We start from the raw sequence: 24125 nt of genomic DNA on the forward strand, positions 1-24125 counted from the left end.
GCTATTGCTGACCTATTTAATAAGAGAGATGTCCAGACACGACAGCAATATCTTCTCTAATATAAAAATATAGCAAAATCTCCTACTGCACCCATTTCTCCCCCCCGCGGAGAGGATAAAAGAACAAATATGTGAGTCCTGTTAGTCATACTGCTTAATGTAGAATGCAGAACTCCTAAGAGTTCTCAAACTATGGCCCATGTAGATTGGAAGCTACTGCTGCTGGAAAGGGCTCTGATGCTCTGGTGATGAGCACACTAGAAGAACCTATACAGAAGAGAAGGGAAGAGTAGCACTACAAACCTTGATATTGACAGATGGCAGGTTGGCAGGGTCCAGTCTACAGAATGAGGAGGAGCAGAGTTAGTAGCTGTGCTTCTGCTGCAAGAGATGTGATGTTCCCAAAGAAGGTGCATGTCAGGCTCTGTGTTACACGGTGGTGCAAGAACAAGGATGTGCTGGGAGAGAGGCAACATGTGTATGAACATAAATGAGCCTGTAGGATGTTAAAATAGTTCCTCAGCTCATGTGTGTTGGGGAAATGGCCCTCTTCCCTCCCCCCATGTGTGGCAAGTGCCAGTGTTGCTAAGGTCAAACCCTTATGTTGATTAGCACAGCAGCGTTCCTGTCTGGGTTTTGACAAGCAGTGTGGTGCAGGCGGGTGGAGCTGTCTGGCCAGGAGCCTAGGCTGAGTCTGTGCAGCTCTCAGGAAATGCCATCTGAGCAGCAGCCTAAATAAATCTCCTAAATGAAGAGTGAGCACGAGGTATCCAATTTCCAGGCAGCTTTCCTATTTGGAAAGGCTTTGGCTGCCCTGTGCCAGGCCAGCAGCTCCATGCTTCAAGTTCTGACTTCCCTGAGAGGGGCAGTATAGATGTTTGGCTCTTACTAGAAACCCCTTGCTTATATGCTTTGAATGGAGGGAACAGTACTGGTTAATTACTTATACAGGCAGTCCCCGAGTTACGCGGATCCGACTTATGTCGGATCCGCAGTTACGAACGGGGCCCTCTCCCTGGTCTCCAGCAGACCAGGGAGAGGAAGCAAAGTGGCGGAGCACGCTGCCCACGTGTTCAGCCGCTTTGCTCCCCGTCCTTCTGGTCTACAGACCAGGGGAACGGGGAGCAAAGCAGAGCAAAGCCACGGAGCCCGAGGGCAGCAGGACAGCCACGGCGCGTCTGGGCTGTCCCGCTGCCCCCGTGCTCCGCGGCTTTGCTCCAGACGCCTGTGGTACAGCAGCTGGGGCGCTGCTGGTTGGTCCTGTAGCGCCGCTCTGGGCGCTACTGGACCAACCCGGCAGCACCCCAGCTGCTCTGCCCCAGGCGTCCTGATTCAGCCACTGCTGGTCAGTTTCAGCAGCGGCTGAATCAGGATGCCTGGGGCAGAGTAGCTTGGGTGCTGCTGGGTTGGTCCAGTAGCGCTGAAGAGCGGCGGCGCTACTGGAGCAACCCAGCAGCACCCCAGCTGCTCTGCCCCAGGCATCCCCAAGTCAGCCGCTGCTGAAACTGACCAGTGGCTGACTACAGGAAGCCCCTGCCCCGGGCTTCCTGGAATCAGCCGCTGATCAGTTTCAGCAGCAGCTGACTTGGGGATGCCTGGGGTTCTTAAGTTGAATCTGTATGTAAGTCAGAACTGGCATCCAGATTCAGCCGCTGTTGAAACTGATCAGTTTCAGCAGCGGCTGAATCTGGACGCCAGTTCCGACTTACATACAGATTCAACTTAAGAACAAACCTACAGTCCCTATCTTGTACGTAACCTGGGGACTGCCTGTATTGCAGAAGACCTAAATAGGTGAGGAGCTGTACACAGAAACAGAAAAAAAATGTATGGCCTAATTCTCCTTATCTTGCATCTTGTGTGGCCATTCACCCTTGTGCAAAATGGCTGAGTGTTCAGAATTGCAGTTCAGAATTCTGCACTTCAGACCCACAATGCATTGGTGTTGTACATGAGGACACATGGGACAAAGCTGTATAGCCAGGGGGACCAGAGCTAAGTAAAGCCTTGAGGATCTTTATCTTTTATTTTTACCTTCTTTTCTTAGGCTGCTGTCTCCATGGAGGATTTTTATTTCTTCTCAGTTGTGATCTTGTTTTGCACAAAGGTTCCAGGGTTTTTTCAATCTCTTTCTTAATCTTCAGTCCTGCCCATGCCTTCAGGATTCTTCACCGACTGAGTACCTGGCTCTCAGAGCCCATCTTGTTCTCCGAGGGAGTGTTGTGATGTCAAACTGGGCAAGTGTGACAAGAGTAGAACAGAAAAGGAAACATTAATGATGTGTGAAAAAAGAAGGCAGTGAAAATGGTCAAAATAATATTCAAGGGAAATTATTCTTCCTTCTTGCAACACTCTGCCTGCTTTGCCATGAAATGGCTTATTTATCTGCCCTCCATTTAGGGCGCTGAGTGTGAAAAAGCTCTGAGGTTGGTGAGCTGATGCATAGGACTGTTGGGCACTTCGCAGATCTATATATAGACAGGCCCCTCTTCCAAAGAGCTTGCAATCTGCAGACATACATACACCAGAGATGGGAGAAGGGATCCAACACACAAAGTACCCAAAGTGGTGGCTCTTGACCCATTTTCTGGTGCTTTTTCTTCTTCCTTTTTCACTCCCAGGCTGTGTCTAGACTGGCAAGTTTTTCCGCAAAATCAGATGATTTTGCGGAAAAACTTGCCAGCTGTCTACACTGACCGTTTGAATTTCTGCAAGAACACTGACGATCTCATGTAAGATCGTCAATATTTTTGTGGAAATACTGTGCTGCTCCCGTTCGGGCAAAAGCCCTCTTGCGCAAATCATTTGCGCAAGAGGTCCAGTGTAAACAGCACAGAACTGTTTTCCGCAAAAAAGCCCCGATCGCGAAAATGGCGATTGGGGCTTTTTTGCGGAAAACCGTGTCTAGATTGGCCACGGACGCTTTTCTGCAAAAAGTGCTTTTGCAGAAAAGCATCCTGCCAATCTAGACGTGCTTTTCCGAAAATGCTTTTAACGGTTTTCCGTTAAAAGCATTTTCGGAAAATCATGCCAGTGTAGACGTAGCCACACTGTTGATTCCATTCCATGGTTTTCCTCCACCCCCAACCAGTTCTTCATTACCAAATTCCAATTCTGTCTCCTCACTTCTGCTCCTCCCCCCTAACTGATTTAACACAGAAACCCTTGTGGAAACCATTTCATATTTAGCTAGAAGCCATCTTGTATAACAGAAACCATTTCAGCTTCAAGCTTTAGCACGTAGACCAGAGCGAACTTTCTATCACCCCCATGTGCCAGGCCAGACAGATGTGCTATTGGAATGTGTTAATTGAGCTGGTTGAGAAAGGAGATTCACTCCCTAGTACCTGCCCACCATCTTGCTGATAAGTCTTTGCTTTTCTAAGTTTAATTGATGATTTCTGTAATTGGATGCCCTGACGTCAGACTGTTTGGTTAAGGGTATAAAGATACTAGGATTGATTGTATTAGCATCCTTACTGGGCCTGGCTCTGCTGGGACCATGTTTGGCTCACTCTGTGCCTTATTGATCAATAAAGCTGTATATTAGTCGCCAAAACAGAGATGAGCGTTTGCTTCAACACCCTCTTAGCTATATTTTCCATTAACGAACTCTCTACTCAGTTAGGGTATGTCTACACTGCAACATTATTTTGAAATAATGCTAGTTATTTTAAAATAACTTAGTCCTTGTCTACACAACAGGAGTTTATTTTGAAATAATGTCAACATACTGTTGAGCTGGAGGACTTCTTACCCCGACTCCTGTAACCCTCATTGTACGAGGAGTAAGGGAAGTTGGAGAAAGGGTGCTTTATTTCTAAATAAGTTCTGTGCAGATGCTCCCAATTTCAAAATAAGCTATTTCGAAATAAGCTACGCTATTGGCGTAGCTCAATTTACATAGCTTATTTCAAGTTATGCCCTGCTGTGTAGAGGCACCTTTATTGTCCTCTTTCCCACATCTCCCTCACTAGGGTGTCACACACTTTGTAGGTTCTGTACACTGAGCTCTTTGTACAACCAGGGGTTCCTTCCATTCCTCCATTCCCAGCACAAGAAACTTGTGTGGCACCTTCCTATTTCCCTTTGTTTCAGGAACTCCTTGCACTGCTGCGATCTCAGTCCCTTGTGCCTGGGGTTCTTTTTGTCACCTAATCTCCTTGGGATGCTGGCAGACCAGGTGCTAGCTCTCGCCCAGGCTTTAAGCCTCAGATGAGCACTGACAAATTTCATTGCTGGAAGCCCTTTTGTTTCACTTGATGGTTTAAAATTAGTATTGAAAGAACAGCAACATTTATTTGTATGAAATGTGTGTTAAGTTGCAGCATGCATTCATTTCACTTATAATATCTTTATTACATGCCATAAAGTAACATTAAAATTTTTGCTTGATGGCTGTAGAAATGTTTGCTCTGAAACTATGAACCCAGTCAGGATGGCTGTCTTCTAACCATCAAGAAGGCCTATCAAAAATAAATAAGCTATTGTCAAAAATAAACAGGCCGTCCCAATACAAAGGGTACGTCTACACTGCACAGCTATTTCGGGATACCAGCAGTATCCAGAAATAGTTACCCTGCATCTACACAAGCTGCCCAGTATTTCAAAATGTTTTTTGAAATAATGAGCGTGCTATTTTGCCATCCCAGTAAACCTCATTGCATGAGGATTAAGGGATGCTTGAAATAGCACATTATTTTGAAATTTGGCACTGTGTAGATGTGCCAAATTTTAAAATAAGGTATTTTGAAATTGATTTGAAATAAGATACGCAATTTGCGTAGTGCAAATTGCATATCTTATTTGGAATTTAGGGTGCTTTGCAGACGCACCCAAAGACTGTTAATGGTCCCTTCACACCCATGAAGAGCCTTGTTTCACTAGCTTGAATTCTGGAAGAGGGAAACAATGTAAAAACAGCTGACAGGAAAAAAATTAATCTCTTCTGACTCTCAAATGGCTGGAGATACAAAACAGAAGCAGAGATCCCAGGGTCAAAAGACATTCAGGGCTGACAGTTTTAAAAATTGTATTAAAGCTAATGATAAAAATGTACATAATACACAGGTTAACAAAAGAGTATCTGTATATTTGGGAATAGTGCTTAGATTATATTAAATAATCATCAGTAATCCAAATTTAAGGGGAATACATTTAATACAGTTTAGCTATTTTTAATACAGTTTAGCTATTAGGATCCAAGAATTCGGGTATACCACTCATGAAAAGTTACATAGGGCATGTTTACACTAGGAAATTATTTTGAAATAAAAAATTTGAAATAACTCCTGAAATAATAAAATTGAAATAGCATGGCCCCATTATGGGAGACCCTCAAAATTAGTCCAATGCAGACTTCATTATTGGGGACATGCGACCTCAACTTAGAGCCCCAGGAAGCAATGTGGAGTAATTACTTTGAATGACTCTAGGGAGTAATTATTTTGAAATAGCAGCAGTGGAGCGTCCACGCTACTGCTATTTCGAAATAACTATTTTGAAATAAGCATTATTCCGTGTGGAAAGCAGGAGTTATTATTTTGAAATAACAGGCTTGGTAGTATGGACACTCCACTTGTTACTTCGAAATAAGAGGAGTTATTTCAAAATAACCCTCTATTGTAGATGTAGACTAGGGCATAGAGAATTGGTTGTTGGAAACAAATATATCAATGAGTGAAGATTGTCTCTCAGTGATTGAGAATTTAGGGCATGTTGTCCATTGCAAAATACAGTACATCAGGAAAGTATTGAGTTACTTTCCCTGCTGTGCTGCTCATTGGCACTCCAGCTCATCCCTCCTGGTATTGACAGTGTCCAGTGATGTGTACCTTGACCACCTGATGGTGTCCAACACCATTAGCTGCTGCAGCAACCGAGCGTAGCATTGACTGATTCCATATCCTCTCTACACTCGCTCATTACTGGGGTCCCATTCACCCAAGATTTCAATGATCAGCGTGTGAATTTGAACCTCCTAGCTCTCAATATGGTCGCCAGAGGGGTATATTTCTCCAGCTTTGGAGATCTGGAATTGGAGAAGGCCAGAGTCCTGTTCTCAAAGGGCACTGTGGTGTCCATCTTTTAAAACTATAGGCTGTAATTTATTTGTGTATATATGTCTGCCTTCTTTCGCCTTGTAATAACTCACTCATTTCTCTTTCCTAGTTAATACATCTTGAGTTAGTTTATTACAAGATTGGTTACAGGTATTGTCGTTTGTGTGAAAGCTGAGCAGAAATGTCATTAAATTGAATGCTCATCCTTACTTCACTGAGCCAGCAAGTCTGTCTTCTCCCCGGCCCCATTGCCCATATGGATTCCTGAATCCCAGGCCAGTATAAGCTCGGCTCCCTGCTCCTCCTGGAAGCCACTGCTGCTGAGTAGAGGAGGTGGGAGGGAATGTGGGTGTGTGCAAAAGCTTCTTACAGGGCTAATCTCACCCTGGATGTGCTGTGGGCTTCAGAAGTGTTTATGGAAGCAAATAGGCACTGAAATCAGGACAGCCCCCACATTCCTGTCTTTGTTGCACATTTGGCTCCAGCTTCTGGTGCTTGCAACCTAATAAATCCATCATAATAATTACTAATGTCTCTAGTACCTCTATGATGCTATTAAATCAAATGCATTGGGCTGACAGTGATTTATTTAATGTTCCAGGAGTCTCTTTAATTTCCAGTAAGAGAGGTGTTTGTTTCCAGCCTGCCCTGAGATAAGCCACACCAAAACCATCATGGACTTAGCAAGCATTCTGCTCAGGTATATTTCCTAGCAACGCAACCACTGCAAAAGCCATGAAAACATCTGTTCAACCAACATTTCCCCTCTATGTTGACCTCAGCTTGTGGGCTCTACCATCCAGATACACACACCTGATGCCTCAGCTCCACACTAGCTTCATTTTCCATTCCAACACAGAAACACCCACAACACACATGCACTGCACACCTTACCCTTAGACAGAGAAAGATGTGCGCCCTGTAAACATAGGCATAAGTGAAGGGGTATGCTGTGCTATTTGTACATGAAAATGTCTGTGTGTATAGACAGGATTGTCAGAAGAAAAAAGAGCTATCTGATGGAGCCAGGATAGCATTTTCTACAATACTTCTGGTTCCAAGTACAGAGCTGGTAGGACAGGCAGAACTGCAAATCTCGATGCATAGATGAATCAATAAGCGTAGCAAGCAGGAATTTAGGTTTATTAGGAACCAGGGAACCTATATAGGAGGGATGGGCACCAACTAAGCCAAAATGGAACCATACTGTTTATGCAATTTTTAATGCTTAGGTCTGAGCGTCCTAGCTGACATTAACAAAACATGTAGATGGCATTATGAGCTTTCGTCGGCACAACCCACTTCTTCAGATGACCGGAGTATTGGAAGTCCAGATCCAAGAAGGGGGGAAGAAGGAAAAAAATTGAGGTGGGGGGAAGACAGTGAATAGATAAGCTTCATAGGGATAGCCAAGTGAGTCTGTAACAGGAAAAACTTAAAAAACAATTAGTCTAGTAGCATCTCAAAGACTAAATAATTAAAAGAGGCTAATAAGATGACCAACACCAGACTTCCCTTCCAAGTGCTAACTAATGGTGACACCCTCCTTCAATTTTTTTCCTTCTCTGCCCCCTTCCTCCTTTCCTTATTTATTCTTGGATCTGGACTTCCAACACTCCGGTCACTTGAAGAAGTGGGTTGTGCCTAAGAAAGCTCATGATGCCATCTACATGTTTTGTTAGTCTTTAAAGTGCTACTAGACTATTCGTTGTTTTTTAAGTTTTTCCTGTTACAGACTAACTTGGCTATCCCTCTGAAGCTAGCTGACATTGTGTGGGATGCTCAGGATTATTTTGCTACCAGATTTTTGAATTGATTGATTTTTCAATAAAAGGAGCCATATTAATAATGGTAAATGCGGAGAGTGAAACAGGGATTTCAATCTTGCTTAACTGAAAAGCTCAGTGCAGTCTGAACTATGGAAATGCTGCCAACATTTCCATTATAAACATATCAGGGAACATTCCTTCTCTTTCTCTGAAGCAATTCCACAAAATTCCAGCAGGGGGCAGAAAGTAATCCCAGGAAATCATACCACACTCTATAGCTATACTATGCAGTAGTTATAGTAAAATGCAGCCGGACTGGTGCTAACCCTACCTGTATTTGCATGAATAGTGATCTTTTGCAAATTCTATCAGATGCCTATGTTACCAAATTAATACAACAATCAGGAGAAATAAGCAACAGAGCTGACTCCGTAGCAAACTGATTTCAGTGTGAACCTGATCCTGACAGAGTTATACTCCACTTTGCAAAGCTAACCCTGAAAACCATTTGGAAGTTACAGCTGCCCCAAGTAGTACTAAGCTCTTTTTAAGATCTTGACCCTACAAACAAGATCTTTTCAGTGGAGGAACATCATATTTGGAATTTATTCCTAACAGACATAAAGCCCAGGTTTCATTATTTTTAGAATATGATGCCAGCCTTAGGGATCATTCTCCTAAAAGCTGAGATGCACAAGAAGATTAATCACCTACATGTGATTTCTCTCATTAAGCAACTTCAATCTTCTAACACTGGAATAAATTGCCTAGGGAGGAAGTGGAATCTCCATCTCTGGATATATTTAAGAGCAGGTGAGACAGACATCTATCAGGGATGGTCTAGATGGTGCTTGGTCCTGCCATGAGGGCAGGGGACAGGACTCAATGACCTCTCAAGGTCCCTTCCAGTTCTAGTATTCTATGAGGATAAAGGATTTAGTTCTTGTTCCGGGATAGAACCGATGTGCATCTTAATATGTACAACATGCCCAGACATAATGAGTATAAGTACCTTAGCCATTCCTATTGGAATAATATTGATATAACAAGCATTGCAGGTATACAAAACTCAATGGTCCATGTGCAGGCATCTGTGAAACTTAGTGGTTCATATATGATAGTGATAGAGATGTAGCCGTGTTAGTCTGGTGTAGCTGAAACAAAATACTATTACATAGTCCTGTATTTTGGTTCATATATGGGGCTTCTTGTGAAATTTGGCAATTCTCTGAGAAACTTGGCAATTCAAGCACAGAAGTCCATGTGAAATTACCACTTCATGAGGATTTTGGAAACATTTTCCTCCTTTTGGATATATGTGGAATTCATACCACAAGTTTCATTATTACAGAACTCAAAAGCCAGCAGGGTTGACCAGGTTGGTACTTGGAAGAGCCCTCCAGGGAGAAACAAAGTGCTGAAGGAAATATCAAAATTAGTGACTTAACAGGTGGCGCTCTCCTGAGTTAGCCAAGAGCAAGGGCCAGGGGGTGCTATGCTGTAGGAAATGGTGATGATGACTCGATTAGTTGCACTCTCCTCTTGAGACAATATTGAGCTAAGCCTCTAAGGCAGTAATTAAGGGCTGCTGGAGATTCTGTCCTTGAGATGAGATAGAAAACCCAGGTCCTAGCCAATTGTAGTCATTAAAATCTCCTGACACCTTTTACAAGAATTGGGATGTTGATCCCAGTATCGAGGCCAAATTTGGTAATCCTTACACATTGTGAGCCAAACCAATCTTATTCTGCCTCTTTTGTTGCCACCCAGAATGCTGGAATGCTCACAGGGCACCTTCTACTAGGCAAGCAGTAAACACCACTGAGGTAGTGCATGAAAAGTAAAATGATCAGGGCTGCCAACGAGGAGGAGCAAAGGGGGCAGTATCCCAGGGCCTCGTGATTTAAAAGAACCTGGGGCTCCCAGCCACTCCTACACTGGGCCCTTTAAATTCCTTCCTTCCACCTGAGGCCCCACCCCTTCCGGGCCCCCCAGAACCAGCTCCCCCCAGGACCCAGCGAAGTCTCTCTTCAGCCCTGACAGTGATACAGATGATAGCACAGAATGCTAGAGACATTTTCTCTGCCCTGCGCTAGTTGTGTACAGAACAGTAGAGCAAATTTGGTAAGATGTCCAAAGTGATGTTCACATTTCAGGACAGGAGCATGCCACTGTCACTCTGCTGCTCCAGTGGGGAGGAACTGAAGGAAATGCTGGTTCCTGTGAGAGGAAGCAACCAGGGATTATCAGCAACCAGTAGTCTTGTGGCACCTTAGAGACTAACAAAAATTGGTAGTATCATGAGCTTTCGTGGGTAAAACCCATTTCTTCAGGTTTTACCCCTGAAAGCTCATAATACTATATATATTTTGGTTAGTCTCTAAGCCTTGGTCTACACTAGGGAGTTATTTTGAAATAATGGGCTGGTTATTTTGAAATCTGTCCTGCTTTCCTTGGGAATAATGCTTATTTCAAAATAGTTATTTTGAAATAGCAGTAGTGTGAATGCTCTGCCACTATTTCGAAATAACTACTCCCCAGAGTCATTCAAAGTAATTACTCCCCGATACCTCCTGGGGCTTTAAGTCAAATCAGCATGTCCACAATAATGAGTCTGCCTCAGACTAATTTTGAGGCTCCCCAGTAGTGGGGACACGCTGTTTCAAAATAATGTTCTAGTGTAGATGTGCCCTAAGGTACCACAAGAGTACTCATTTTTAAAGTTAAAACTAACACAGCTATCCCTCTGAGAGGCTATGTTTACACTGTTTGTTCCCCCCCACCCCACCCCTGAAGAGGAAATGCAAATGCAGTGCTCATTTGTAAATCTTGAACTCTCATTTGCATATTCTCTTCCGATCCTTTTTGCGGAAGAGTTTTTTTCAAAAAACCCTGCAGTGTAGACAGGGCCATTTGTTGGAAAAAAATCCTTTTGCACAAGATCCTATAAACCTCATTTTTTGAGGAATAAGGGATCTTGCGCAAAAGGTTTTTTTTCTGACAAATGGCCCCATCTACATAGCAGGTTTTTTTCATAAAAACCTCTTCCGCAAAAAGGATCAGAAGAGAATATGCAAATGAGAGTGCAAGATTTGCAAATGAGCCCTTCATTTGCATTTCCCCTTCTGGGAAAAAACCAAACAGTGTAGACATAGCCAGAGGGATTATCAGGGAAGACAGGAAACAGCAGAGGGAGAAGCAAAAGGAAAAACTAGAAAAAGACATAAAAGGGGGAGATGGGAAGTAAAACAAGAGGAGGAGACTAAAAAAGGAAAATGAAGATGAGAAGAGAAAATAGAAAAGAAAGAAAAAACACAGAAATGCAGAAGGTTTCATTGGCTATTGTACAGCAATTAAGGGCTGCAGCAATGTTAAACTGATGCACAAGATCATTTCTCTACAACTCCAGATGCAAACATCATGGACCTCTTGTTGGTCTGCCTTTTCTTTCTGAACCTTCCCTACCTAACCTGGGTGGGGCTAAATAGTCAATTTCCACAATGCACTTCATAGAATCTATTCCTGTTTTCCCAATGTCAAATGTTGCTAGTTTGAGAGTCAGCCAAGCCAGAGAGAAGGACAGATGAGAAGCCTGACACAGACAAAGCCAGGGGTCATAGGATAAGAGACTAAAGCTACGTCTAGATTACAAAGGTAAATCGGAAAAAGATACGCAAATTGCAAAGAGGCTTTTCCAAAATTTGGTGTGTCTACATGGCGCCAAATTTTGGAAAAAACTCTTTCAACACATCCCTTCTTCGTAAAACGAGGTTAACAGGGATGGCGAAAGAGCGCGTCCGCTTTTTTGAAATTTTTTCCAAAAAAGCGGACATGTTCTTTGGATGTGGCATTGCTTTTCCACAGAAATCAATTACGTAGCTTATTTCGAAATAGCTTATTTCAACTTTTTGGTGCTGTCTACACAGCACTTATTCTGAAATTGAGCACTCTTCCTCCGACTTCCCTTGCTCCTCATAAAATAAGGGTTACACGTGTCGGAGTAAGAACTCCTCCAGCTTGACAATATTTGGACATTATGTCGAAATAACTTCCAGCTGTGTAGATGCGGACTATGTTATTTTGAAATAGCGTTGTTGTGTAGACATAGCATATGGGTGTGTCTACGCAGCACCTTAAACTCAAAATAATATACACAATTTGCGCTTCACAAATTGCATATCTTATTTCGAATCTATTTCAAAATACGCTATTTTGAAATTTGGTATGTCTACATAGCGCCAAATTTTGAAATAACACGCTATTTCGAGCCATTTCTTATCCCTCGTGCAACAAGGTTTACCAGAATGGCAAAATAGCGCGCCTGTTATTTAGAAAAATATTTCAAAATAAGAGGCAGCTTGTATAGAAGTGGGATAGCTATTTTGGGATACCTCTGGTATCCTGAAATAGCCATGCAGTGTAGGCGTACCCTAAGGATATGTCTAGACAGCATTGCTCTTTAAGGATACTGGAAGTATCCCAAAATAACAATGCCGCATCTTTAAAAGCACCCGCTATTTCCCAAAATGGTGGGCTTGCTATTCTGGCATTCCTGTAACCCTCATTCCACGAGGGTTAAGGGATTTGTCAAAATAGTGCCTTATTTTGAAATTTGGTGCTATGTAGACAGTGCCAAATTTCAAAATAAGCTCTTTCGACTTAGACTCAGAATAAGCTACGTAGTCTAGATCTGTGTTTCTGAGTGTTCCGCAAAAATCACTTTCAGAAACACATTAACTGGCCGCCCCAGTTTGTTTATTTACTGGCGCAGCCACAGAGCCTCGCGGCTCCCATTAACTCCATTTCGTCCTTTGCAGACAAGGGGAGCCGCGGGACACGGTAGCCCGACCCCATGCCACTTTCCGCAGCTCTCCTTGGCTAAAAATAATGAAACAGAACCAATGGGAGCCACGAGGCTCTGTGGCCGCAGCGCCAGTAAATAAACAAACCAGTTAATGTGTTTCTCAAAGTGATTCTACAGAACACTTTCAGAAACCCTGGTCTAGATGCACCCTGAATGTCATTGGGGAATTCTACCTGTGCATAAAACTCTTCTTTGCTGCTCTCACAACATTCCCAGAAGACACCTCTAGGGGATGCTGCTTCCAGTGTTTTCAAGTTGGCTCAAAGTAATTAAAGAGCAAAAGAAGAAACAAATATTGTGAAGAAAATTGACAAAATGGAGGATAATCAACAAAGCTATTCACATCAATTGGTGTGAGGACCTGAAAAGTAACTGTGAAATGAGCACTATTCTCATTCACAATATTTGTTTCCTGTATGGCTCCAGGTCAGACATGCTGCTTGGATAAATAGCCATTACTGATTACTGACAATTGAAGGACAAAACTTTTGTCATTCACAGGTGCTTAATAAAGCCTCATCCCCACCCCCAGGAAAGACAAAAGTTTAGCTGTGGCAAGTGGTAGGGTGAATGGCGGAAGCATTTTGTCAGCAAAAGTGTCAACAAACAGGACCAGACTTTTAGCCACATAGATCATGTGGACAGGGTCATGTCATTAAAAGCTGTGTAGCGTAGACAAAAGCCTTTGTTGTCTAGCTGGTTCCCGAGGGAGTCCTGCTGCAGCTAGGTCCATTTCACTTCAATCAGCAATCAGGAAGACAAGGAATGCATGGAATTTGAAGAAGATATTGCACTGGAGGGAGGGAGGTGGAGACACAAACAAGGGCAGAGCAATAATACAAAGGCTTCTAGACTGGGTGGGAAGGGAAAAGGGGGGAATCTATTAATGTCTTGGTCAGCAGCTCTCTTTAGAAATGGGGAAATGTTTCAATCTGGATATAACAACATAACCTGTAACTATAATATGGAGAATAGCATTACAGACCTTTATGCAGGAATTTCTGTACAGGGTGCTTTTTTTGTAAATGTGGACCGCAAGGGTGTGAATGTACCCCCATGGTACTCCAAGTGGGGAAATCAGCCCTGGCCTTCCCCCGGCCAGCCAGAGCATGGGTGAGGGAGGGTCACGCAGTGCGCTTACTTGGAGGATGACGGGGGGAAGGTGCTTTCACATTCTTTGAACACATACCCTGCGTACGGGCCTGCATTATCTGTCTAAAGTAATTGGAAGCTACCCAGAACAGTCTGCTCTTCAGAATGTTCCACCTTCCCCACATGTTCTTTCTCCCTGATTTGGGAGGGAAGCTATAGTGTAGATATGACTTGGGCATTTTCACTGTCATCATTGCTAGAGGAGTTGTACCAATTTGAGTTCCTAGGTTTCCTCGTATTAAATAGGCCTAGGGTGGGTAAATGAACTGTCTTGAGGGATGTTAACCTTTTGAAGAAAGAGGAATGATTTCAGGTGGCCTTTGGGGTATGACTAAGAAATGGAATAACATTACGAAAACAAAAATCTAGTCTAAATGGCAAGATAAACTTCTGAGCAGCCACACAGATTTGCTGGTGACACAGTCTCTCCAGAGAATGGGTGGAAGCTTCATCAGCTTGGGATACTTAAAACAAGGTTGGGCAAAAGCCAAGTCTAGGAAATGTCCCATAGGGAATAATCCTGCAGCTGCCTCCTAGAGACGGATAGGTTGGGACTAATATCTTTTTCACTCCTACAAAACTAGCTCTGTAGATCAGAGACAGCTCTAGGATTGTGTGTTGGCTTCATACATCACAACTGAGCTGCCAGCTGAATTCCCATTGGGGAGTCTTTATCTTTGAAGATGTTAGAAGAAGTAGTGGAAACTTGGGTAGGATCTGCAGTGGCAGCAGCAAGGAAAAATTCTTTTATGATCTATAACCTGAGCACTTTGGATGTAATAAAAATCCGCAGTGCTAATATGCTATGTTATACAGCATGTTATACATTCTGATATACTTTACAAACATAGGGGACCCACCACGTACAGCTTCTCCAGAGTGCCATAATCTCTGTCCCTGCATAGTAAACAGTTGGTGACCTTGATCTGAGCCCCGGTGGATAATGTAGGCCGCTGACGCTCACACATGGGATTGCTGTCGGGACACATGCCCGGCTTGGGGTTTGGGTTGTTTTTTTTCCCCTCCCTTTTGAGGAAAAGAGTAGTCATGTGGGAAAAGAAAATGAGTGACTAGAGCTGTTCTTCTGGATGTGGGACCTTGACATTGTGGTGGGGATGTGCCAGACCATCTCCTGCTCTTGTTTCCATTCTCTGCAAACATGTGGTTTTGGTAAGTTGCAGCCAGGGAGACAGGAATCTGCAGAGAAGGAGCCTGAAATCACAAGCCAAAGAGAAGAAACCATCTGTAATCTACAGAACTGAGGTTCACATGCATGCTCACATATTCCCCCCCACTACAGTAGGCATCAGAGGGTACAGCTATGCAGCTCTCAAAACCCAGGTTAATTGATTCAGGCTAGTTCCACAGGGCTAAAAATAGCAACATAGTCGTTTGGGCTCAGGAGGGAGCCCAGGATCCAAGACTATTCCCCCACACTGCATTTCAGAGTCCGGGCTCCAGCCCAAGTCCAAACATCTACTCTTCTATTTTTAACTCTGTAGAGCAAGCGGCACAAACCCAAGTCAGTTGAGCTGGCTCTGGAACTCGGTGCCATGGGTCTATTTTGCTGTGTAGATGTACCCAGCGGCCACCAGAGTCCTGTGTTTGGTTCCCGTTGAGCATGTCAGCCGAAGCACCATGTAAGTCAGACCTATGGTCTCTAGGGGTACGTCTACACTACAACGTTAATTCGAACTAACTTAGTTTGAATTAGTTAATTCGAACTAAGCTAATTCGAACTAACGCGTCTAGAACTAAAAACTAGTTCGAATTAGCGTTTTGCTAATTCGAACTAGCATGTGCACATTGAGTGGACCCTGAACAGGGCTTAAGGATGGCCGGAAGCAGTGCCGGCAGGGCATCAGAGGAGGACTTAGAGCGTGGAGCTGCTGCCTCAGGCTAGCCGAGGGCTGTGCTTAAAGGGACCTGACCCCCAACCCGGACAGACAGTTCTAAGGGGTGCCCCACTTGCAAAGCAGTCCTGGCTTGGATTGCCCAGAGTACCCACACTGGGCACATGACACCACTCGGCCATCAGCCCGGCTGCACTTGCCGCAGGCTGCCATCTGGGGAGAGGGGGCAATCGGGGGGCTGCAGGAGAGCTTCCACCCCCAGAAGCCCGCAGAGCCAGCCCAGTCCTCCCCATCGGGGGCTCGTACCCCATTCCTCCCTCACCTCCTTCCACTTACCGTTCCCTAGCCCCCCTTCTTATTGATGTACAAAATAAAGATAACGTTTCTTCCAACATTGACTCTGTCTTTATTGAACAAAACTGGGGGAGACTGGGAAAAGGAGGTGGAAGAGGGGAAGAGAAAGGCTGGGAGAGGAGAGGGCAACTAACATGATCAGGGGTTGGGAACAGGTCCCAGATGAAGAGAGGCTACAGAGACTGGGACTGTTCAGCTTAGAAAAGAGGAGACGGAGGGGGGACAGGATAGAGGTCTCTAAAAGCAGGGGTTGGGTGGAGAGGGTGCATTCAGAAAAGTTCTTCCTGAGTTCCCATAAAGAAGGACTAGAGGACACCAAAGAAAAGGAATGGGTAGCAGGCTTCAAACTAGTAAGAGAAAGTTGTTCTTCTTGACAAAGCAAATAGTTAACCTGTGGAACTCCTTGCTGCAGGAGGCTGTGAAGGTTACAACTAGAACAGAGTTTAAAGGGAAGTGAGATCAAGTCATGGAGGTTGGGTCCATGGAGTAGTCTTAGCCAGGGGGTAGGAGTGGTGGCCCTGCCCAAAGTTTGTGGAAGGCTGGAGAGGGATGGCACGAGACAAATGGCTTGGTCACTGTCTTCGGTCCATCCCCTCCAGGGTCCCTAGGGTTGGCTGCTGTCGGCAGACAGGCTACTGGGCTAGATGGACCTTTGGTCTGACCCAGGACGGCCATTGTAAGCTCAGGGCTCAGGGTCGAGGGTCTCAGTGGACCCCCTTGATTTTCATGCACACCTGCTCCTGGGTGGCCAGGCTGGCAGCTCTCCTGCCCTAGACGGACACTTTCCTGTGCCTAGTGCGGAGATCGTGGACGAGGTCCACGATGTCCGCACTAGCCCAGGAAGGTGCCCGCCTCTTGCAGTCCAGGGCAAGCTCCCGGGAGCCGCCAGCCTGGTCCCGGGAAGAGGGGGTGGGCTGGGGGACATCGGGTGGGTGGCTCTGTGCCGTGCCAGGTGCAGGGTCTGCTGGCTGGGTGCTGGCAGGCTTGCACCTGGCACGGGCACCTTAGCCAGCCCGTGCCCCTTTAAGAGGTCCGGGGCCGGGAGGGGGGCATAGAGTTTCCCTGGTGTTGGCCAGAGTAGCCACCAGGGAAACCTGGGGAGGGCTAGCCTCCCACTAGTTCGAATTAAGGGGCTACACACCCCTTAATTCGAACTAGTAAGTTCGAACTAGGCTTAATCCTCGTAAAATGAGTTTTTCCTAGTTCGAACTAAGCGCTCCGCTAGTTCGATTCAAATTCGAACTAGCAGAGCGCTAGTGTAGCGGCTATGAATGTTAGTTCGAACTAACGTCCGTTAGTTCGAACTAACATTGTAGTGTAGACATACCCTAGGAGTCTCCAGTGGGGCCGACAGAATTGTCAGGCCCCTGGGCAAGATGTAGGGGTCCCGGCTCAGCGCACCCAAAAGGAGTAGAGCCAAGGCTTGCAGCCAAATCAAGCATAGCACAATCAGCCTTGAAAGCCCTGCACCAAGTTGTGGGTGGGGAGGTAATAGGGATAATGGATTCAGATAGGCTTGTATTCTCAGACAGAAAGCTAACTGGCCTCAGTCAGTCTCAGAGAAATGGCAACTGAAGGGCTTCTTAAAAGGGAATCCAATGTATCTTTTAAGTACTACTGTTTGACTAAACAAGTGCCTGAGCTAAGGCAAATCCTACCTGAGTCCCAGGGGAGAGATGTGTGTTTGCAGGCAGAAGGACTGAGGCATGAATGTAGACATTAATTAAACTCAGAAATCAAGAGATCAAAGGAAAGCAGTGAAATGATCAGGCCCAAGCATGAGCGGGAATCTCCACTCTCTCCCCGTTGTTTATGTAGATAGGAAGCTCAGGAAGGGGAAGGAGAAGGAGGAGGGTTGGGAGGGAAAAGCAAAAGGAGAACATGCCTTATGAAACAGCTTTCACTTAGCTAGCCAGCGGTACAGGTTTCTGTAAGTTCCTTGGAAGACTGGCCTGGTTCATTACTGTTATTATTGATTTCTCTGTGGTAGCAATAAAAGGCTCTAATGGAAAAATGGCCCCTCTGGACAAACACAGAGCAAGAGACAGGATAGAATCCTCAGGGTTTGATATCTACCATTCCTAGGAGCAGGCTGAAACTCCCAACTAAATATAACTTGGAAGGGTCTGTTTAGGGTAATGTCTCCCCTCCGGGAAGGGTCTTCCCCAGCATAACTTTCACGAGAAAGACCCCATGTGAAAAGCTGGTCTCATTTCCTGCACGATATGATAAGAACCCTAATATTTGACTTGATGACCTCTCAAGGTCCCTTTTAGGGTTGCCAGATGGTTTCAACAAAAATACCAGACACACTTGACATTACATCACAATCTACATTACCAGGGCTCGACAAATAATACAATCTACTCGCCCGTGGCGAGTAGATTGCAACCCGGAAGAGCTGGGTTTGGGCGATCTGCGCATGCGCAGATCGCCGGACAGCGCGACTGGCGAGCAGGGCTCACCGTGGTTCGGCAATCCCTGTACATTACACCTCATTTAGAAAATACCGGACATTTATATTTTCTCAATTTGTTTCCCAAACAGAAAGCTCAAATACTGGAATGTCCGGTTCAAAACCGGATACCTGGCAACCCTATCCCTTCTAGTTCTATCTATATTCTATTATTCTATTTCACAACATGGACCCAAGATGTGGCAGCAGAACATGTTGACCTAGCTGCCTGATGGTGGATACTCTCCGCATAGGATAAAGGCTGAAAGAGGGCTGCTTCCTGGTGCAACTGTATTGTTTTTTTATCTTGTGGCAGAGATGTGGCAATACTGCATGTTGAGTGAGTGAAGTCACCTAGAAGGGAGATTAGAGCATTGAGTGCAGCTGATGTTGGGATGCTTTGCAAGAAAGCATGTATATCTGCCAGTGGTACCCAATGAAGTGAATGGGAGCACAACAGCATAAAACTCATGGCCCAATCCTGCAAGGTTTTACTCACACACTAATCCCAACCATGGGACAAACTGCCTGAGTAAACATTATTCATATGAATAGGGTATTGTCAAATAGGGACCAGAATTTATCCCTTGGCTCAAATCACACAGTTATCAAAAGCAATAGCAAGAGTAAAGTTAGGAGAGAGCACAATTTAGGATGTAGGAGTGTGGCAATAGATTCCAGAAAGAAGGACTGTTTATCTGCCTGCAGATACCTGCTTTGTATTGGAGCACTTTCAGTCCACTGATCCTTGCTAATCATTAAAATGGTTTCATTGTTCCACAGCTTATCTAGGCCTGGCTGTTGTGAAAGGAATGTTGATAGGTGCTATCAAGGGAAAGATGATCCCAGGGATAGGAACTCTGAGACCTCCAGGCTCAATTCTCTGCTCTACCAGCCTGAGCCTCATTTCCCCAGCTCTAAGTGAGGAAATCCTCACAATCCCCAGAACATTGTGAGGATAAATCTATAGAATGGGAGGCACTCAGATGAAGGTGGGGGTTTAAAGAGGTACCTTCAATACACTAACACCAATCTGAATATAATCTTGTTTTACTGAGGGAGGCTAGAGCAGAGGACATGAAGTCAAGCCACCTGAGTTCTTGTCTCAACTCTGAAACAGATTTGCCCTGTAAACTGGGCAAAATCATTTAAAAAACAAGGAAAGGTCTTATAGCACTTTAAAGACTAACAAAAAATATATAGATAGTATCATGAGCTTCCATGGGCACAATCCACTTCTTCACTGCACTGCGCTTTCCTCAATATAACAATAATCCTCTCCCTCCCTCCCAGGGGACTTGGACAAGAAATGGCTGTAAAGTGTGTAAAATATGCTTAGATCATTATCTTTCAGTGTGTGTATTTACTTAGATGATCTTGAGTTCTGCGTTACCCAGATTTTAGCACAGCCAAATACTCTGGGTTCCTACAAATAATGACTCTTTATTGGTAAAGGACGTAAACATTTAGGAAGCTCTCTTGTATGTGGGAAGAATAAGGAAAGGTTCATTCTCATGCAGAGATTGTCAAAAATCCCAGATGTCTTTTTTGACCACCAAACGCCAGGATTTGGGACGCAGGTTGGTTAGGTCAGAGCAGATGAAGCAGTTAAAGCAGATGATTTTGGATACAGATCCCAGCAGCTAGTGCCTGATTGCCCTGTCTGAAGGATTAGGAAGAGAGGGATTAATACTCTTGAGACTGCATAACAGATTTGCACCTCCTGCCCACTCAAATAACAGGCACCTGTTTTGCTATAGAAGGCTTAATTTTGTAGCCCTTGGAAATCTCTCTGGGACCCAGATATTGATATATAAAATATAGCCTTTACTGTGGAGCCATAATCTACTCTTCCATGTGTGGGTTCAATCAAGCAGAGAGGGAGGGGACACATAGTGAGTAGAGAGGCAGCATGAGGGTGACTGGAGGCAATATGTAAAAACGTTTCACAGGAAAAGGCAGAAGATATGGGAGGGAGGTTGACCTCTAGGCTAGAAGCAACTCAGGCAAGTTTAATATTGAAGCAGCTTTAAGGGGGAAAAGTGGATGCAAATGCCAAGCAAGCTGTCCCTAAAGCCAGGTGCCAAGGTGTGAATTCAGACAACAATAATGTAGTGTCATGAGGGATTTCACTACTTGGTGCTGGCCTAAATGCCAACCATAGAAACATAGAACCATTGCCTTTAGAAGGGACCGCAAGAGTCATTTAGTCTAACCCCCGGCTAAGATGCAGGATTTGGTGTGTCTAAACAATTCAAAACAGATGGTTATCCAGCCTCTTTTTGAAAACCTCCAGTGAAGAAGCTTCCACAACCTCCCAAGGCAGTCTATTCCATTGTCCTTCTACTCTAGAGCAGTGGTTCCCAACTGCAGGTCCACAGACCAGCGCCCAGCTGCGAACCACTGGCTGCCAGGCCCTAGTGGCTACGGAGGCCGGGGCTGGGATACAGCGCTCAGTGCCTCCCCTCCCGCTGCAGCTGTTGGGAGAGGCATGGTACTGGAGGCTCTGAGTGTAGGTAGCTGGCACTGGAGGGATTGGGTGCACGGGACTCTGCGGTCAGTGTCTAGTTCTGGGGGGTAATGGAGGAGTGGGGAACTCTAGGGGTTAGGGCTGGCATTGGGGGGCTCTGGGGACTGGGGCTTTTAATACCGTGAACTGGCAAACCCAGTCACAAAATTTTAGCTGACCGGTAAAGTTTATTTACATATTCATTCTTTGAATAATTAATATGCAAATAAAGTGTTAGTGGTCCACTAAAAATTTGTGGATGGGTTTGTCCGTCCATGGTATAAAAAAGGTTGGGAACCACTGCTCTAGGGTTAGGAAATTTTCCCTGAGATTTATTTTAAATTTGCTATTCTGTAGTTCATACCCAAACCGATTGCCTCTTGGCCTGCCTTCTGTGGCAGAAGAGAAACATTTATCTCAATTTTTTTATAGTAACCTTTTAAACATTTGAAGGCTACTGTCATTTCCCCCTGAATATGCTCTTTTTCAAACTAAACATACCCACCTCCCCCAGTTCTTTCAGCCTTTTCTTATATGCCTTGCACTCTATTCCTTTGATTATTTTTGTTGCTTGCCAGTGTCCTTTCCAGTTTCTCCACATCAGGGACAGTGACTAACACTAGACACAGTACTTCAGCTGAGGAGTAACCAGCATTGAGTAGAGCAAAGCTTAGAATTATGTGTAGAATTCTGGTACTGGGCCACCCCTGAGAAAGAAGAATCCACAATGCACTGTCCTTTACATACTGAAAGAAGCTTTGAAATCTAGATCATGTCCCAATGCCTTGGCTCCATTCTTTTCTAGAGGAGCTTTGTTTTTACCTAGAAGAGACCCCACTCAATTCTGGGAGTGGGAGAGGAAAGCCCTTCCCAGCAAAAGCAAGCATCAGGGTACAGGGGCTGGTGTTTCAGAACCTTAACTGAAGCATAGAGGAAGTTTATCAGATTGTGGTGTGCTTGATGAAATCTCATTGAAACTGGTGGGTGCCTTTCACTTAGGATAAGAATACAAGCAATGGAGCTCCTTGATGGAATAAATGGCCGAAACTACGCAAAATAAAGCTGAAAGCCACACACAATACAGGGATGGGGGTTAGCCATGTTGCCCAAAGAGGGGCCAACTATGATCTAATAAACAAAAGGGCAGGGGATTGATTGGACTCAAACAGTGTATCCGAGTGTACAAGAGGGAAGCAGCAAGAAACAGCAAAGAAACAGAAGGAAAAGGAGCAGAAAACCAAAAAAAGAGCAGAACAAACATGGGAGCTACGGCCTGAGGAAAAGCCTAGAGAACCTTTTGGGCTGTGTGTTGGTTGAAAGGGTCTTGGGACAGCAAACTGTTACTCCAGTCCTCCTGAATTCAGGAAAACAGAAACTGAAATTTGCATAATAGTGATAGAAATGTAGCCATGTTAGTCTGGTGTAGCTGAAACAAAATACAGGACTATGTAGCACTAACAAGATGGTTTATTAGATGATGAGCTTTCGTGGGCCAGACCCACTTCCTCAGATCAAATAGTGGAAGAAAATTGTCACAACCATATATACCACTTTTGTGCCGAAAGTGTCCATCTGTTATGTATATTGGACAAACGTCTCAGATACTTTGCCAAAGAATCAATGCCCACAAAACAGATATTAGAGAGGATCACAAAGACAAAAGGGTATGTCTACACTACCACCCTAGTTCGAACTAGGGTGGTTAATGTAGGCAACTGAAGTTGCAAATGAAGCCCGGGATTTAAATATCCTGGGCTTCATTTGCATCTTGCTGGGCACCGCCATTTTTAAAGCCCCAGTAGTTCGGACTCCGTGCCCGCGGCTACTCGCGGCACGGAGTAGGTAGTTTGGATTAGGCTCTCTAATCCGAACTACCGGTACTCCTCGTGAAATGAGGTGTACCAGTAGTTCGGATTAGAGAGCCTAATCCGAACTACCTACTCCGTGCCGCGTATAGCTGTGGGCACGGAGTCCGAACTACCGGGGCTTTAAAAATGGCGGCGCCTGGCAAGATGCAAATGAAGCCCGGGATATTTAAATCCCGGGCTTCATTTGCAACTTCGGTTGCCTACATTAACCACCCTAGTTCAAACTAGGGTGGTAGTGTAGACATACCCTAACAGTTTCTTGCCATTTCAACCAGAAAGGACATTGTCTCAATGACTTAATTACCTGCATCCTGCTTCAAATACCTTTTCAGACCACATTTGAAAAAGAATCCTCTGAACTGTCATTCATACTTAAATTTGACACTTTATGCCTAAGTTTAAACAAAGACATTAATTATCTTACCCATTACAAAGATAGCTTCCCCAATTATCACCTCTAATATCATTAGCTCACAGACATTTACCTTCCCTCCCCCTTCATCCCCCTTCTGTTCTGAAATTTGATTTGTCTTTTTCATATGTGTTAATTTTTTTTAATTGTATCCTTTGGTATATATGGTTGTGACAATTTTCTTCCACAATTTGATCTAAGGAAGTGGGTCTGGCCCATGAAAGCTCATCACCTAATAAACCATCTTGTTAGTCTTTAAAGTGCTACATAGTCTTGTTTTTTGTTTGAATTTGTATATTCTTGATAAATCAGCAGAATTGCATTAAAAAATATATGGCTCCATCATCAAATTCTCCTCTGAACTGAAAAAATTGTCAAGTTCCAAATTCTTAGCTAATTGTTTGAGTCGAAAGTATACTCAGTACACTCAGGCCTGGAGGAAGCAGATGTAGAAGAAACCAAAACCAAGAATAAAGCCCATAATGGAGCCTGGATAGTCCCAGTAGGAAGGAATGAAAAATCTTTTCCCTCAAATCTTTTAAATAAGCCATCCCATGCAGGTGACTTGGCTGGTCTGTGAAACCTGGTTTGAATTTAGACTACATGGAAATGCCTCCATTTACAGGCAATTTACTTGTTTACAGGTCAGTTTTTCTCCCATTTTATTTCCCTGAGCACAGCATGTATATTTGTTCAGCAGGGACAATGTACGCTGTAGGGCACAATCTTGCACTGGATTTAGGGAGACAGGGCTGGAAGATGATGGTTACACCTAACTTCTATGATTCCTTGTAGTCTGTCTCAAAAGTCTTCTTTTAACAATCCGT

The sequence above is a fragment of the Pelodiscus sinensis genome, chromosome 14, assembly GCF_052426305.1.
Source record: "Pelodiscus sinensis isolate ZL-2025 chromosome 14, ASM5242630v1, whole genome shotgun sequence".
Taxonomy (NCBI): domain Eukaryota; kingdom Metazoa; phylum Chordata; order Testudines; family Trionychidae; genus Pelodiscus; species Pelodiscus sinensis.